This window comes from Mauremys reevesii, linkage group 3 (genome assembly GCF_016161935.1).
Source record: "Mauremys reevesii isolate NIE-2019 linkage group 3, ASM1616193v1, whole genome shotgun sequence".
Classification (NCBI taxonomy): domain Eukaryota; kingdom Metazoa; phylum Chordata; order Testudines; family Geoemydidae; genus Mauremys; species Mauremys reevesii.
In genome coordinates this window covers 85,162,230-85,176,087 of record NC_052625.1, presented here as the reverse complement: position 1 = coordinate 85,176,087, position 13,858 = coordinate 85,162,230, and positions in this window count along the sequence as shown.

Below are 13,858 nucleotides of genomic sequence, written 5' to 3'. Positions count from 1 at the left end.
GAAGACCTGGGAGTCCGCTTGCTCCTGACTTCCGTCCCTCCCTTCCTGCCCAATGCCGCCCTGCTGCCTGCCCTTTCTGCCCTGGGGCGCCCTATCTCCGTCATCAGCCCTCTCCCGTTGGGCTGCAAAGACCCCGCCCTCCGTCACGTCCTCTCGTTCCGCCGGCAAGTGCAGCTTCAACTGCCGCCGGCGGCGCGTGACGGAGAGGCGCTCGAGGGGTCCTTTGTGGTCCCCTACCAGGGAGCCTGCTACCGGGTGCATTATTCAACGGGGGAGGCCCGGTGCTACCTCTGCCGGGCGATGGGGCACGTCCGGAGGGACTGCCCCTTGGCCCGGCATGGAGGAGCGTCCGAGACCCCCGAGCCCCGGCAAAGCACTGGCCCTGTCACCGCCAGTGCCCCTGGCTGCCCGGCACCTGAAGCTGCCCCTCCTCCTTCTCAGTCCACCGCTGTGGAGGAAGGTGTGGCGGAGATACCGCCGGGCATGGGAGAGGGCCCGCCCCAGGGAGACGCCTCCCTTGTTCCTGTTGCCCCTCCATTGCTTCCACGAGTCTCTGAGCCATCGCCCTTGCCCCCAGACCTGACCCCTGTTAGCCAGCCCCCAGATGATGCCATGGAGGGCTGGTCCTTAGTGCAGGGGAAGCGGGGCAAGCGGAAGGCTCAGGCCCCATTACATCTTTCGGATTTGGAGACCCCCCGGAAGAGCAGGAAAGGGGTCTCTGATGACGAGCCTTCCGCCTTGCCCCCTGACGACGCCCGTTTTGTGGTGCCGGCTGGGCACGACGTGGCAGCACCGGATGGTGATGCTGCCCCTCCTCTAGGGTCCCTTCCCGAGGGAGCCCCTCTTGCCCCCTTGCCATCGGAAGCCCCCGTGAGCGCTGAGGTGGGCGTCGCTTCGGTTGTTGGCGGGGAGGGCCCCGGGGTGGCGGACGGCGATCTCCCCTCCATCTATGAGGAGATCGAGGCCCTGGGTCTGACCCCAGTTACGCAGGGGGCGGATGACCCTTTGCTAGCGGGTCTCGATCTGAGCAACCTCACCTCGGTCCCCCTGTCCCCGGGTTCCCTACCCCTGACTGATGCTTCTGCTCCCGCCTCCGAGGGTCCCCTGGGGTCTTCCATCAGCCCGGCTGCAGGTGGCACCTCACTGACGGCCACCTAGCCCATTGAGGCAACGGCCGATGCCCCGCTACCCGGACCCGATCCCCAGGGGGTGTCCCTCTTGGGTGTGGGCCAACCAACCCCTGGCCCCACCCTTGTCCCCTCCACCTCCCGTGATGCCATTGCCGCCCCTGGGGATACTCCCCAGGGTACGGACTTAGTTGTTTTTCCCTGCCCTGACCCATCAGGGGCTGCTGTTCTCCTTCCGCCGCCCCCTGTTGAACTGGGGAGTGGGGCGGGCCGCGTGGCGTCGGCCCCCCAAGTATCCACCCTCCCTCTGCCCCCATTCCACCCCTTTCCCCCAAGTCCCCACCCCTGCCCTGCCTCTTCTCCACCTCCTCCCCTGAGTGTGCCGCATCCCTGCTCCTCCCCCTCTCTCCTGGAAAGCGCTAAGCACCGCCAAACAGGTGTTAGGTGGTGGGAAGCGCTGGGAGCGGGGGAGAAGCGGGGACGCGGCACACTGAGGGAGGGGGAGGGAGAAGAAAGAGGTGGGAGGGGGAGCTTGGCTGCAATTTTTCACCCACAGAGTCAGCGCCTCCCTTCTGCTCACCTCCTTATCTGAATGTCAGGACAAATGGCATTCCAATCATATATTGATCGGGATGCGGGACAAAGGGTTAAATATCAGGACAGTCCTGATTTTATTGAGACATCTGGTCACCCTAGGTGAGGGGCAGCAGGGGAGAAGGCCACATGTGATGTCAGCCCTCCCCAGCACCCACCATAGGGGAGGCAAGGGGGCTTCCTGAACCTGAGAGGGTCCCTAGGAGCATGTGCAGGACAGTGGTGCAGGGTGAGTGTGCTGCCGAGGGGAAAGTAGGGGGCCCCTCCCCTGGAGCTCACTGCTGGCAGCAGGGAGAGTGTTGGGAGGAGTCCTCCTCTCTGGCCCTCTCCCCAGGGCAGCCTGTCTGCACCCCAAGTTCCTCATCCCCAGCCCCGCCCCACCCCACAGGCTGCACCTCCAGCCAGAGCCCTCACCCCCTCCACCCCAACTTTCAGCCCCAGCCCTGAGCCCACTCCTGCACCATGAACCCCTCATCCCCACCCCCATCCCTGAGCCCTTGCCTGAGAGGAAAAAACACACAACTTAAATTTGGCAGTCAGTTTGGCATATGAACATGTTTAGCACAATACTTGATTATTTTACACCCTTTAAAGTATATAATTGGTTGTATACGGGTACAATAAAATATAATGTATTGAAGCAGGCGAGTGCCGCTTCTGACTTTCCACTTTTAATTGGCCCTTGTAATCTTGTGGCGCTGGTGTGTTGTAGCTTCATTTTATCCCAGCAACAAATTCTTGATTTGTAGGACCAGTAATAATCAACAATGGATAAATTCTTAATAACGTTAATCAGAGAAAAAGAAGAAAAGGATAATTCATTAAGTGATGGCCTGAGTTCGACACCCAGCTTTTAAACTGAAGTTATACAAAAGAAAGATGTGGCAATCTACAAGATAAGAAAAGGAGTTTTCAGCAATTTTAGCTATCAAGATTTATGTGGTTGGAGTCCAATAGCGAATTAGACAGAGCTTTTTGCTCAGTCTGCAAAAGCTGTTCTGAAAAGAAAATCTTAATATTTTCTATGAAGGCAGAACCAACGTTTATTTCATCCAGATTTCAAGATTGGAGACATGCATTGCGTAGTTTTACATCACATGAAAAAGCCTCCTGTCATAAGGAAGTGGTAATAAAGTATGCTGCTCTGCAATCTCAGGTAAATGTTTCTGCACTAACGTTGGCCAGTTACATAAAAGAAACACAATCAGCTAGGAATGTAGTGCAGACAATTTTTAACGGTGTTCAGTACCTAGCTCATCAAGGAATAGCATTATGTGGACATAATGAGAGTGATTCAAATTTGATGCAGCTCTTAGTCACACAAAATACAAGTAGCTATCACATGAGGTTAACAACGAAATAATCGAAATAATTGCAATGATGGCTCTAAGACAAATTGTGCAAAAGATAAAGGCTTCAAAGTTTTATGCCATTGTAATGGCTGAGACTACTGATTTGTCAAGGAAAGAACAAGTACGTTTTTCTTTAAGGTTCTTTTCTAGTGAAGAATGGGAGATTTATGAAGAGTTTATTGAGTTTTACCAAACTGATGCAATGGATGCTGCTTCTCTCTTCAAAAAATTGTGGAAGATACACTTCTTAGGTGTGATTTGCCCTCTTCTGATTGCCAGGGGCAGTGTTACGACAGAGCCAGTAATGTATCTGGCAAATTTACTGGGGCCAAACCAGTGTGAAGGATCGAGAACCAAGAGCGGAATTTGTGCACGGCGCGGCACATTCCCTTAACCTTGCCATGCAAGATGCCCTGCATAATATTCAAGAATGTTGTGATATATTTTCAATGGTGAAATATCTTATCAATGCCTTCAGGGAGTCACCAATGCATATGGCAACATTCAAAGAGTGAAGGGGAGCCTTCTTTATGACCATTGTGCCCAACAAGATGGACACTAAGGATCAGTAGCATTAAATCACTGCTCCACAACTATGAGGACACGATGAACTGCCTAGATGAATTTAGTTACTCTTCTGATGAATTTGGCTCAAAATGTAGTGGATTCTTGAAGCAACTTCAATCTTTCTCAAGATATTTTACACTAATAGTTCTTGTGAAAGCCATGGGTCCTGTAGAAGAAGCTAATGCAAAAATTCAAAGCCCAAACTTGTCATTGGCAAGCGTTATGAAGAAAGTTGGCCTGTTGCAAGAAGTGTTGAGCAGGTTGTGCACTGACTCATCATACAATCATTTCTGGAAAACAACAGTAGAGAGAGCAAGAAATCTTTATTTAGATGATCCTACACTCCTGAGAAACTGCAAGCCACCGAGATGGCTCAACCATGGAAGCCTTCTTCACACCTTCAGTGACCCCAAAGAGTATTTTCATCAAATATATGTTGGGATCACTGATGCTTGCAAAGTTGCCATTGAACAGAGGTTTTCAACAGAAAGCAGTAAAATTGGAGAAACATATAACTGATGCAGCAAATGGCTTGAAACGGGACATTGTCCCAATGAGTGAAGCTTTCCATGGTGACATTAACACGGAGAGGCTCTCTCTTCATTTAGAACTGTTGAGTGATATTGGAGATCGAGAAATTGCCAGCTTAATTCAGTGAGTGAAGCAATTTCTGAAAAAAAACGAAGGCTTGAGTAACATGTTGTCAGAAGTTACAATTCTCTTGAAATTATTCTACACAATTCCAACTACAACCTACACTGCTGAGTGATCATTCAGTTGCCTGTGCAGACTGAAAAATTATTTGCGAACGACAGTGGGCCAAGAACATCTAAATCACTTGGCATTTCTGCACATTCATAAGAACTCTATCTCTGAACTGGACATTGCAAGTCTCCTGGATGACTTCATTTCAAGAATCAAACAATGATGAAAAGTGTTTGCTGCCTCCTGAAGAACATTGCAAAAGAAGGGTCTATATTTGTTTTAATTTTAGAAAGTATTTGCTTTTGAGGGTTATTGATCCAAGAGTGCTTGGTGGTTTCCATATTCAAAAGAGTATTAATAAAGTTGATATTCTTAGTTAAATTTTTTTTTACAGTAGTGATATTGTGCAATATAGGGAAACTGTTAAATGCTTACTGTTTCCAGTCCATTTTTACATTATTAAAAAAAATATTAACTTACAAGGTGGGGGAGGTACGGAACTTAGACCCGTTCTGGGCACCACCAAAAATTATACAAAGCTGCCTGTTAACTGAGTTTCCTTTTAAAGTCTGGTTCTTCTCTTGTTCTGACCTTGTGATAAAAGGAGAGAAAAAAACAACCCACTGTTCGAACATGTACTCCAGCCAATTAAATAATTATCTGGATTAACATGTAACAATCATAAAATCAGCCAACTAAAGCTACTGAGCAGCATGTCTCATCCGTGTGCCGCTCTTTCTTTTAGGTTTCTATTCAACGTAAATCTCAGTAGGAGAGCTGGGATGATGAAATGTTACATGCTTTGAAAGCCCCATGATGAGTAACAGGAGTTGGGCAAAGGGCAGTGGTGGTGGTGGTGGTATGCATCTTCCAAGCCATTTCATCTCAGATGAAGACCTTGACCAACATATGGTGCCCTCATATAGACTCTGAGGTGATTTTGAGTGGACACATGATGTTTTACAGGTACTGTAAACACATCTTTTGCATCTAGAATTGAACCTAAAAGTATGAAGATATATGGAAAAGACACTATAGTTATTGAAGAGGCGTCCACATCACACAACCTCTACATCTGGTACCCTTTTTGGCAGTCTCTGACTGGAGGCCTATGGTGGAGATTGAGCTATTCACCCCTTAAAGAGTTCTTGCTCCAGAATAAGTAAGAGGAACATTAGCAGGGCAGGGTAGAGAAGCTTATACTGCTACTGCCAGTAACATATATATCCTGTTGGACTGACAGTTCTGGAAACCAACACCCTTCATGAGCACTGAAATTAATTCAGAAAGGAATCATGTCCAGAACATTAGGATGCAACAGTCTCACTCTGAACATCACTTTATTGGTTCAGCAGCTCCAGAAAACATGATGTGCTCATTGCCGGTTGGGGTAGAAATTGAAATAGCCTCATCTAGTTTGGATTTCCTGTTAATCTGGTGACATGACTACAAAGTAGGTATTCACCCATGAAAGCTCATGCTCCAATATGTCTGTTGGTCTATAAGGTGCCACAAGACTCTTTGCTGCTTTTACAGATCCAGACTAACACGGCTACCCCTCTGATACTTGACTGCATATTTATAGAGAAGAGTGAGCTGACCTGGAACCAATGTGCCGTTGGCTTGTGTATTCTGAAGGGTTAATAAATTAGAGTCTTCCACTCAGACAAACTCTTAATATTCATACAAATCATGTAGAAAGTGCCATAAACCTATATGGTACTGTACAAAGATCTAGTTAGACATGTCCTTTGCCCTGAAGAAGCTGACAACTGCAGATAGAGACAAACATCTTGCAGCTCTAGACTTAAATGCATCCATTAAAAGTGGAACCTTATGGTTATAAATGGATTAAGGATAAACATGATCAGATTTTGATCAAACACACAGGATCCCAAACCCACTCATAGTTGCAAAACATCGATGGTACTGATGCAAAACTACAGGGCCTGAAGATAATTAGGCCCTGATCACTCGCTCTGTTCAATCTGGCCTTAACAGACTGCTTTTAAGATGCTGATACTTGAAAAAGGAAAAAAAGAATGCAGAAGATCACAGGAAAAAACAGTCACTTAACCAAAATTATCAGGATGTTAGAGGACTGATGTATGGCTCAGCGATGGTCAGTTGGTATTTCCACAATACAAGAGCAAAGGTGAAACCTAATGAAATTAAAAGGTGATACATTTAAAACTGATAAAATGACTTTTTTAAAAAGTAAGAACCTATGGAACTCACTGTCACAAAACATTAATCAGGAAAAGACCTTCATGGGAGTCAGCAAAAGGATTAAATCTCAAAAATATAACTATTTCCAGTTATCGTAGCTATAATCAACATTTATAAAGGGGACCAACCCACCTGGCTCAGGACATGAGTCAAACACTAACTGCTTAGTGTTGTGAAGAAACTCTCCTATTGACATATTAATAAATTATTTTCCATTAGGAGAATCTACTCCTTCAGAAGTAGATAATATTGACCACTGTCAAAGACAAAATATCCTAGTTGATGGATCATTGATCTGATGCAGCGTGGTGGTTCCTGTCCCCAACTTCATGTATATTAGAATCATTACGGGATTTTTAATCTTCTTCTGGGGATAACTGTTGGGAGCAGGATACCAGACTTAGTGGAGTAATGGTCTGACCTGGAATGGCAAATCTGTTTCTATACAATGTGTTGAGTATGTTAAAAATAATCTGCTTTAGTTTACTTTCCCTATTAAAATTTTTGGGCACATCTGCTGAGAGTCAAAGTGTGAGGGGATGAGGGTGAAAATATTCATTGCTCAGTCATTTTTAAATGAAGAAGGGTTGTTTTTGTTTAAAAGGTTGAAGCAAATTTTGGGATGTGAAAGCATTTTCTGGTAAAGAAAAAAAAAAGTTCACAGCTTCCCCACAGCCACATATTTTCTTATAGAGAAGAAAATGGAATCACTAATGCTCAATAAAACTTTAACCTATAGTGAATCAGCACTTTTCTCCAGATAATACATCTCTCATGGAGATTCAGCTAGTTTGGCATATCTCTAACACAGACGAACTGCCCATAGTCTTTATGCTCAGGTATTTGCATAGTTCCATTTCTTTGAGTTTTTCAGGTTACTCTTCTTTGGAATGTCAATATGAAAGTTAATATTTAACATTGAACTGGAGCAGGAGTTTCTCCTTCTTGCCTACAGAACTGAGCTGCATTGCCCTCACTGCAGTTTGACTTTCTCTGTACCCCTTTAGAGCCATTCAGATGTTGTTGACTATGTTCGGAGGCCCAAAAGAAAACAACATGCCACATAAGTGTATTGACTTCAGTGGGAACTGTTGGGTACTCAGCACACTTGAAAAATCAGGCCACTTACTTAGGATGCTATATATGAATTTAGGAGCTTAATTTTAAGTACCCTTAAAAAAATCTTCCCTGGAATTTCAACATTCCTCAAATATTGCTGTTTTCCTGTGTTGACGTTTTGAGAAAAAACTCCTGTTTACTCCTCCTTCCAGAAATATCAATAACATAGGAGTGGACTGTGACTGAATCCATCTGACTGTCCAATTTAAAAGTTAGTGACCCCTGTCTGCTGAACTAAGAGATGTATTTAAAATCATAATTCACTATCAAAATCTCATGCAAAGCCTCACAACAGCAAGACAACAAAATCAGTGGAAACAAATCAGCTCCATATTTATTGGTTGGGGGCCGGGTATTCAGCACAGAGTTGTGGGTTTAAGAAATTTCAGTATCAATATTCACTTTTGCAGTGGACGCTTACCAAGAGCATGTAAGAACATTAGATCATCCTTCAAAACAGGGAAGGCAGCCAAGTTATTGTTCAGATATTGTGTTCAAGCACTGCATTGCAAAAACATTAATTGGCCTAATTCACCCCTGAAGTAATCCCATTATTTTTTGTTCATATAAATGTTTTCAGAAAGCACATTTTGGATGCTTAAAGGAAATTTGTTTCAGGCAAAAGTACTAGTATTTATAAAGATTTGGTCATCCAATCAGAGAACAGAAACAAAACCATGTGACTACAGCTTTTTAAAAAACAGGATGTCATTTTAACAAAAAGAATACACAAAACATCGTTTGGTTTTCCCTTTAAATTCAAACGTGGTGGAAAATCTGAAAGAGATTTCTAGATTTCCTCATTTGCAAACAAGTGTAGATGCAAATTAGGTGAACCAACTGCGCCCCACAAAGTGTGACTCTTGAATGTCCAGTACTCAAAGGAATATGCACAGTGAACTGTCCAAGAGCAATCCACAGGCTGCAATTGGTTCAGACAAAACATTCAAACAATTTCTAATAATGACCAAATTTGTAAAATCAATGAATAAACTGTGAATTACAATCTGTTTGGACATTTCATGAAAAGGAAAAAAAGGGCTACATGTATCAAATTGCAAATTGTTTGCACTGTTGTACTTGTCACAAATCCTGTTTTATTATTCCTATTATAGGAGGGAGTAGGAACCCCAGCTATAGTGCTAGGCACTGTACACACAACAAAGAAGTCAGCTGCAACCCCAGCATGTTTAGAAGTCTAGGTTTCAGACAGCTGGATGATAAACACTAATGGGGATGGAAGGAGGAGGAAGGAGGATGAGGAAACAAAGATAACAGAGTTTAGCATAAAAGCTGCAGTCACGGGATGTGAGCAATTACATATTAACCTCAGGGAGTTGGGGGCTGCAAGGTCTGAAGCAACAGAAAATTAAAAGAAAAATTTAGTGACCACAATGACAGAGAAAAGGCTTCTCATTATTTCCCCTGGTTTTCTTTTTATTTGATTTTTGCTGTGTTTCAGTGTGACATGATTCTCTTATCAATAGGACACAATTCATTATTAATATTATTTAATGTTTTCTGGGGTATACTTAAAATTTTGCCCGTTTTTCAGATTCAGTCCTGGTATCCTAGGTAGTTCCCTCTCTGAGTTGAAGGGGTGACAGGGTAACAACATTTGAAGTCTCAGCCCAGGGTAACAGAAAGGATTAATCCATCCCTGGGTGGATGGATCTAAATTACTAGAGGTTTCATATCACCAAAGAAGGATGGGTGCTAAACCTGTGTGTCCTGGAAAATGCTTGAAAAACATGGATACCCTCTGAAAGCATTTCAGTGCAAAAAGAATTTGAGAACCTTCCCTTTCCCCCACTCTCAGGTGGTGGAGGGGGGTCTGTATTAGAGTCCAAAGGATCTGTCCCATCATTACATTCATTGTAAAAGGCAGCCTTCTGAATAAAGATGACAGGTTCCAAATGAACTCCAAGCTTTTCAACACTGCCCTTTAATTAGGCGAAGTCTCTGTTGAGCAACATATGGCACTTCTTTGCATCTCCCTGTCACCACACCATCACTCTATGGTTGAGTAATGAATCTCTAATCAGCTGGCTGCCTAAGAGAATAGCACTGGAAGGACAAACATAAAAATTGCCTTGGTGATCCAGTAGGGAAGGGCACGTATGTGTGAGTGTCTATGTAGGCGTTCATGAATGGGTGCTGTGAGAATGCCCAAGGCACTCTTTGGGCTTAGTGGAGTGTTGATTATAAAATTCATTGTGTAAGGCCAGAGTATCACGCAAGGCTAGTTACCCAGGGAAAATGTGTGTACATCTGTACACAATTGGGATGGAGAATGCATCTCACCTGACAAAGTCTGTTGTTTCAAAGAGTTTCAATTCACTGCTGATGATACATAACATCCTGAAGTGACATTCAAATAATTTACTAGTGATTTCAATACCTTGTCTTCATCTTTTTTTGTCCAACATCGTGTGTGCATTGGCCAGTAAATGTGGAGAGGGAGCTGAGGAACCAGAAGAGGGTGCTAGGAAACACTGGAGAAGAGCTCAAAGCAGAACAAAGAGGATCAAATGTAAGACTCTTGAGTGGGCAGAAGACAATGTGGTAAGAGACATAAAGGGAGTTCACAGAAAAGGCCAGAGAAGATGAAAGACTTAGCTGGAAGGAAGGAGAGCAGACACTGGAGGGAACTCATAGAAGAGGTCACAGAAACACAGCTGGGTGACCTAAGCAATTGTGGGGCATATCACATGAGACCTGGCTAGAGAGAATGAAAGAGGCGGCCTCAGGATGTGAGAGATACTAGGAAAATTCACACAAGGGATCAAAGAGGATAAAAGGTGTGGCCATGGAAGGGCTGAGGGGGAGTGGATTAGAGGTGTTGGGCAGAGCTCACAGAAGTGGTTAGCAAACTCAGAAATGTTAAAGACTGACACACAGCAGGTACCAAATGTTTTTAAAATTATTAGTGGAGGAAAATAGCAATACAATACATAATTTCTCAGTAGCACCTTTCATCCAAAGATCTCAAAGTGCTGTATAAACATTTAGATGTGACGTAGGTAACTATTTGCATTGAGCAAATAATTTGTAGCGAATTATTTTTGATACATTTTGCCTCTCTTTTGTTACAGAATATCTTGGAGCAGTTTTCTGATTTCCTTGAGTAAATTCAATATTTGGTCTTATTCATTCAGTATCATTTTTATGGGTTGATCATGAATATTGAAAATTCAAATAGCAATGTTGCCAACTCATGATTTTATGGAGAATCTCACAATATTTGGTGCTTTTCTTAAAGCACCAGCTCCTGGAGTCACGCAATTAAATGAAACTCTTAGCTCCCATTTAAAAAAAAAAACACATTTCTAGGCCTGACGTCAGTGAAGCAAATAGGGTTGCCAGGTGTCCAGTTTTCAGCCAGAATCCCTGGCGGCTCCGGTCAGCACCACTGACCGGGCTGTTAAAAGTCCTGTCAGTGGTGCAGTGGGGCTAAGGCAGGCTCCCTGCCTGCCCTGGCTCGTGCAGCTCCTAGAAGCGGTGACATGTCCCTGTAGCCCCTAGGTGCATGGGTCAAGGATGCTCCATGTGCTGGCCCCACCCTGAGCTGCAGGGGTGGTGCCTGTGTGTGCGGGCAGTGCACAGAGCTGCCTGGCCGTGCTTCCACCTAGGGGTCGGACATGCCAGCTGCTTCTGGGAGCAGCGTGGAGCCAGGGCAGGCAGGGAGCCTGCCTTATCCCTGCTGCGCCGCTGACTGGGAGCTGCCTGGAGTAAGTGCTGCCCAGCTGGAGACTGCACCCCAACCTCCTGCCCCAGGTCAAACCCCCTCCCACACCCAAATTCCCTCCCAGAGCCTGCACCCTACACTCCAACCACTGCCCCAGCCCTGAGCCCACACCCACACTCTGAACCCTTCATTTCTGGCCCCACCCACAGCCCACACCCCCCAGCTGGAGTCCTCACTCCCTCCAGCACCTCAACCCCCTGCCCCAGCCCAGTGAAAGTGAGTGAGGGTGGTGGAGAGCAAGCAACAGAGGGACGGGGGCTGGAATGAGTGGGGTGAAGCCTCAGAGAAGGGGCAGGGCAGAGCAGGGGTGTTCGGTTTTGTGCAGTTAGAAAGTTGGCAACCCTAGAAGCAAAGCTTGAAAACATGACCATTAAAGCATTTAAAACTAGAAGTCAAATAGAAGAAACTCCAAATGTATTATTTTAAAAAGCTCATGATTTTAAATCTAACACCATAATGCTGGTTGGCCTGAGTCATGATTTGGCAGTACTGAAGCTGTTGCTTAGTCATGACCGGTCAGTTATGTCACATGGTTTCTGTTCCTTTACTGGATGAGCATGAAAACATTGTGGATGCAGATTTTAAAATCTCCTTATGCACACACGTGTGCATATGACTTTGAACTTTGTGTTCTGTGAACCTCTGTGCCAGTAAAATTTGAGTGCTTGAATATTTGGCAAAAAGAGAACACCAAAAGGTAACAAACACAGGTGAGGCAAAGTTCCAGAGTCACATGCACAGGTATTTGCAGAATTCAATTTTAAAATTTGCATACAAAATTATTTGCTCTAAAAGTGCCTGGTCATCCAGTTAGGGAACAAAAGCAATAACCACTTGATTTATCTGACCAATGAAAACTAAGCACCACTGATTGAATTGCAAATATTCATGATCATCTAGATAAGGAAACTGAGGCAGAGAGAGGTTGAGTGTCTCACTGGAGGTTAACAGGAAATCTGTGGTAGAATTCAGATTTCAAAGTACAGAATTTGATTCAAATTTTGTGATTCAGACTCAATCTGTAGTTTCTAAATAAAGCCAGTTATTCAAATGACTATATCTCACCTAATTATATTATATGGTTCTTACTTTAAACTTACATTGAGTACAGCATGGGCATGGTCATATACTCACAATTTGTCTGGATAGTTCATAATTTGTGTATCCAGGCCCTACATAATTCAGTTTGTATCCCCCCACAAATGCATTTTAAGTAGATCCCTATTTATGAGTCAAAACTTGCAGCAGGGATTTATAAAACAAATCATGTCACATTAATTGTTTTTCCCCAGTATCAACAAGGTGGATAAAGAGAATGCAATGTTGACAGTGTTATTTATTTGGATTTAACAAGTTTTCTGACACAGAACAATGTTGATAGAGAGATTGCAGAAATAGTATCTGGATAATAATACTGCGCAGTAGATAAAAATTGTTTGCTACATTCACTACATTGTCTACTAAGTTATAGTCAATGGTAACAGCTAAAAATTGACAAGTTTTTAAAGTGCTTACATAGCAATGCTAGAAATCTAAATAATAAGATGGGTGAATTAGAATGAATTGTATTAAATGAGGATATTGATATAACAGGCATCATAGAAACTTGGTGGAATGAGGATAATCATGGGACACAGTAATACCAGGGTACAAAATATATCGGAAGGACAGAACAGATCAGGCTGGTGGGGGAGTGGCACTGTATGTGAAAGAAAGCGTAGAATCAAATGAAGTAAAAATCTTAAATGAATCAAACTGTATCATAGAATCTCTATGGATAGTAATTCCATGCTCAAATAATAAGAATATAGCAGTAGGGATATATTACTGACCACCTGACCAGGATAGTGATAGTGACTGTGAAATGCTCAGGGAGATTAGAGAGGCTATTAAAATAAAAAAACTCAATAATAATGGGGGATTTCAATTATTCACATATTGACTGGGTACATATCAATTCAGGAGGGGATGCAGAGATAAAGTTTTTTGACACCTTAAATGACTGCTTCTTGGAGCAGCTAGTCCTGGAATCTAGCAGAGGAGAGGCAATTCTTGATTTAGTCCTCAGTGGCGCACAAGATCTGGTCCAAGAGATGACCATAGCTGGACCACTTGGTAATAGTGACCATAATATAATTAAATTTAACATCCCTGTGGCAGGGAAAACACCACAGCAAACAAACACTGTAGCATTTAATTTTAGAAAGGGGAACTACACAAAAATGTGGAGGTTAGTTAAAGAGAAATTTAAAGGTACAGTGTCAAAAGTAAAATCCCTGCAAGCTGCATGGAAACTTTTTTAAGACACCATAATAGAGGCTCAACTTAAATGTACACCCCACATTAAAAAAAATAGTAAGAGAACCAAAAAAGAGCCACCGTGGTTAAACAACAAAGTAAAAGAAGCAGTAAGAGGC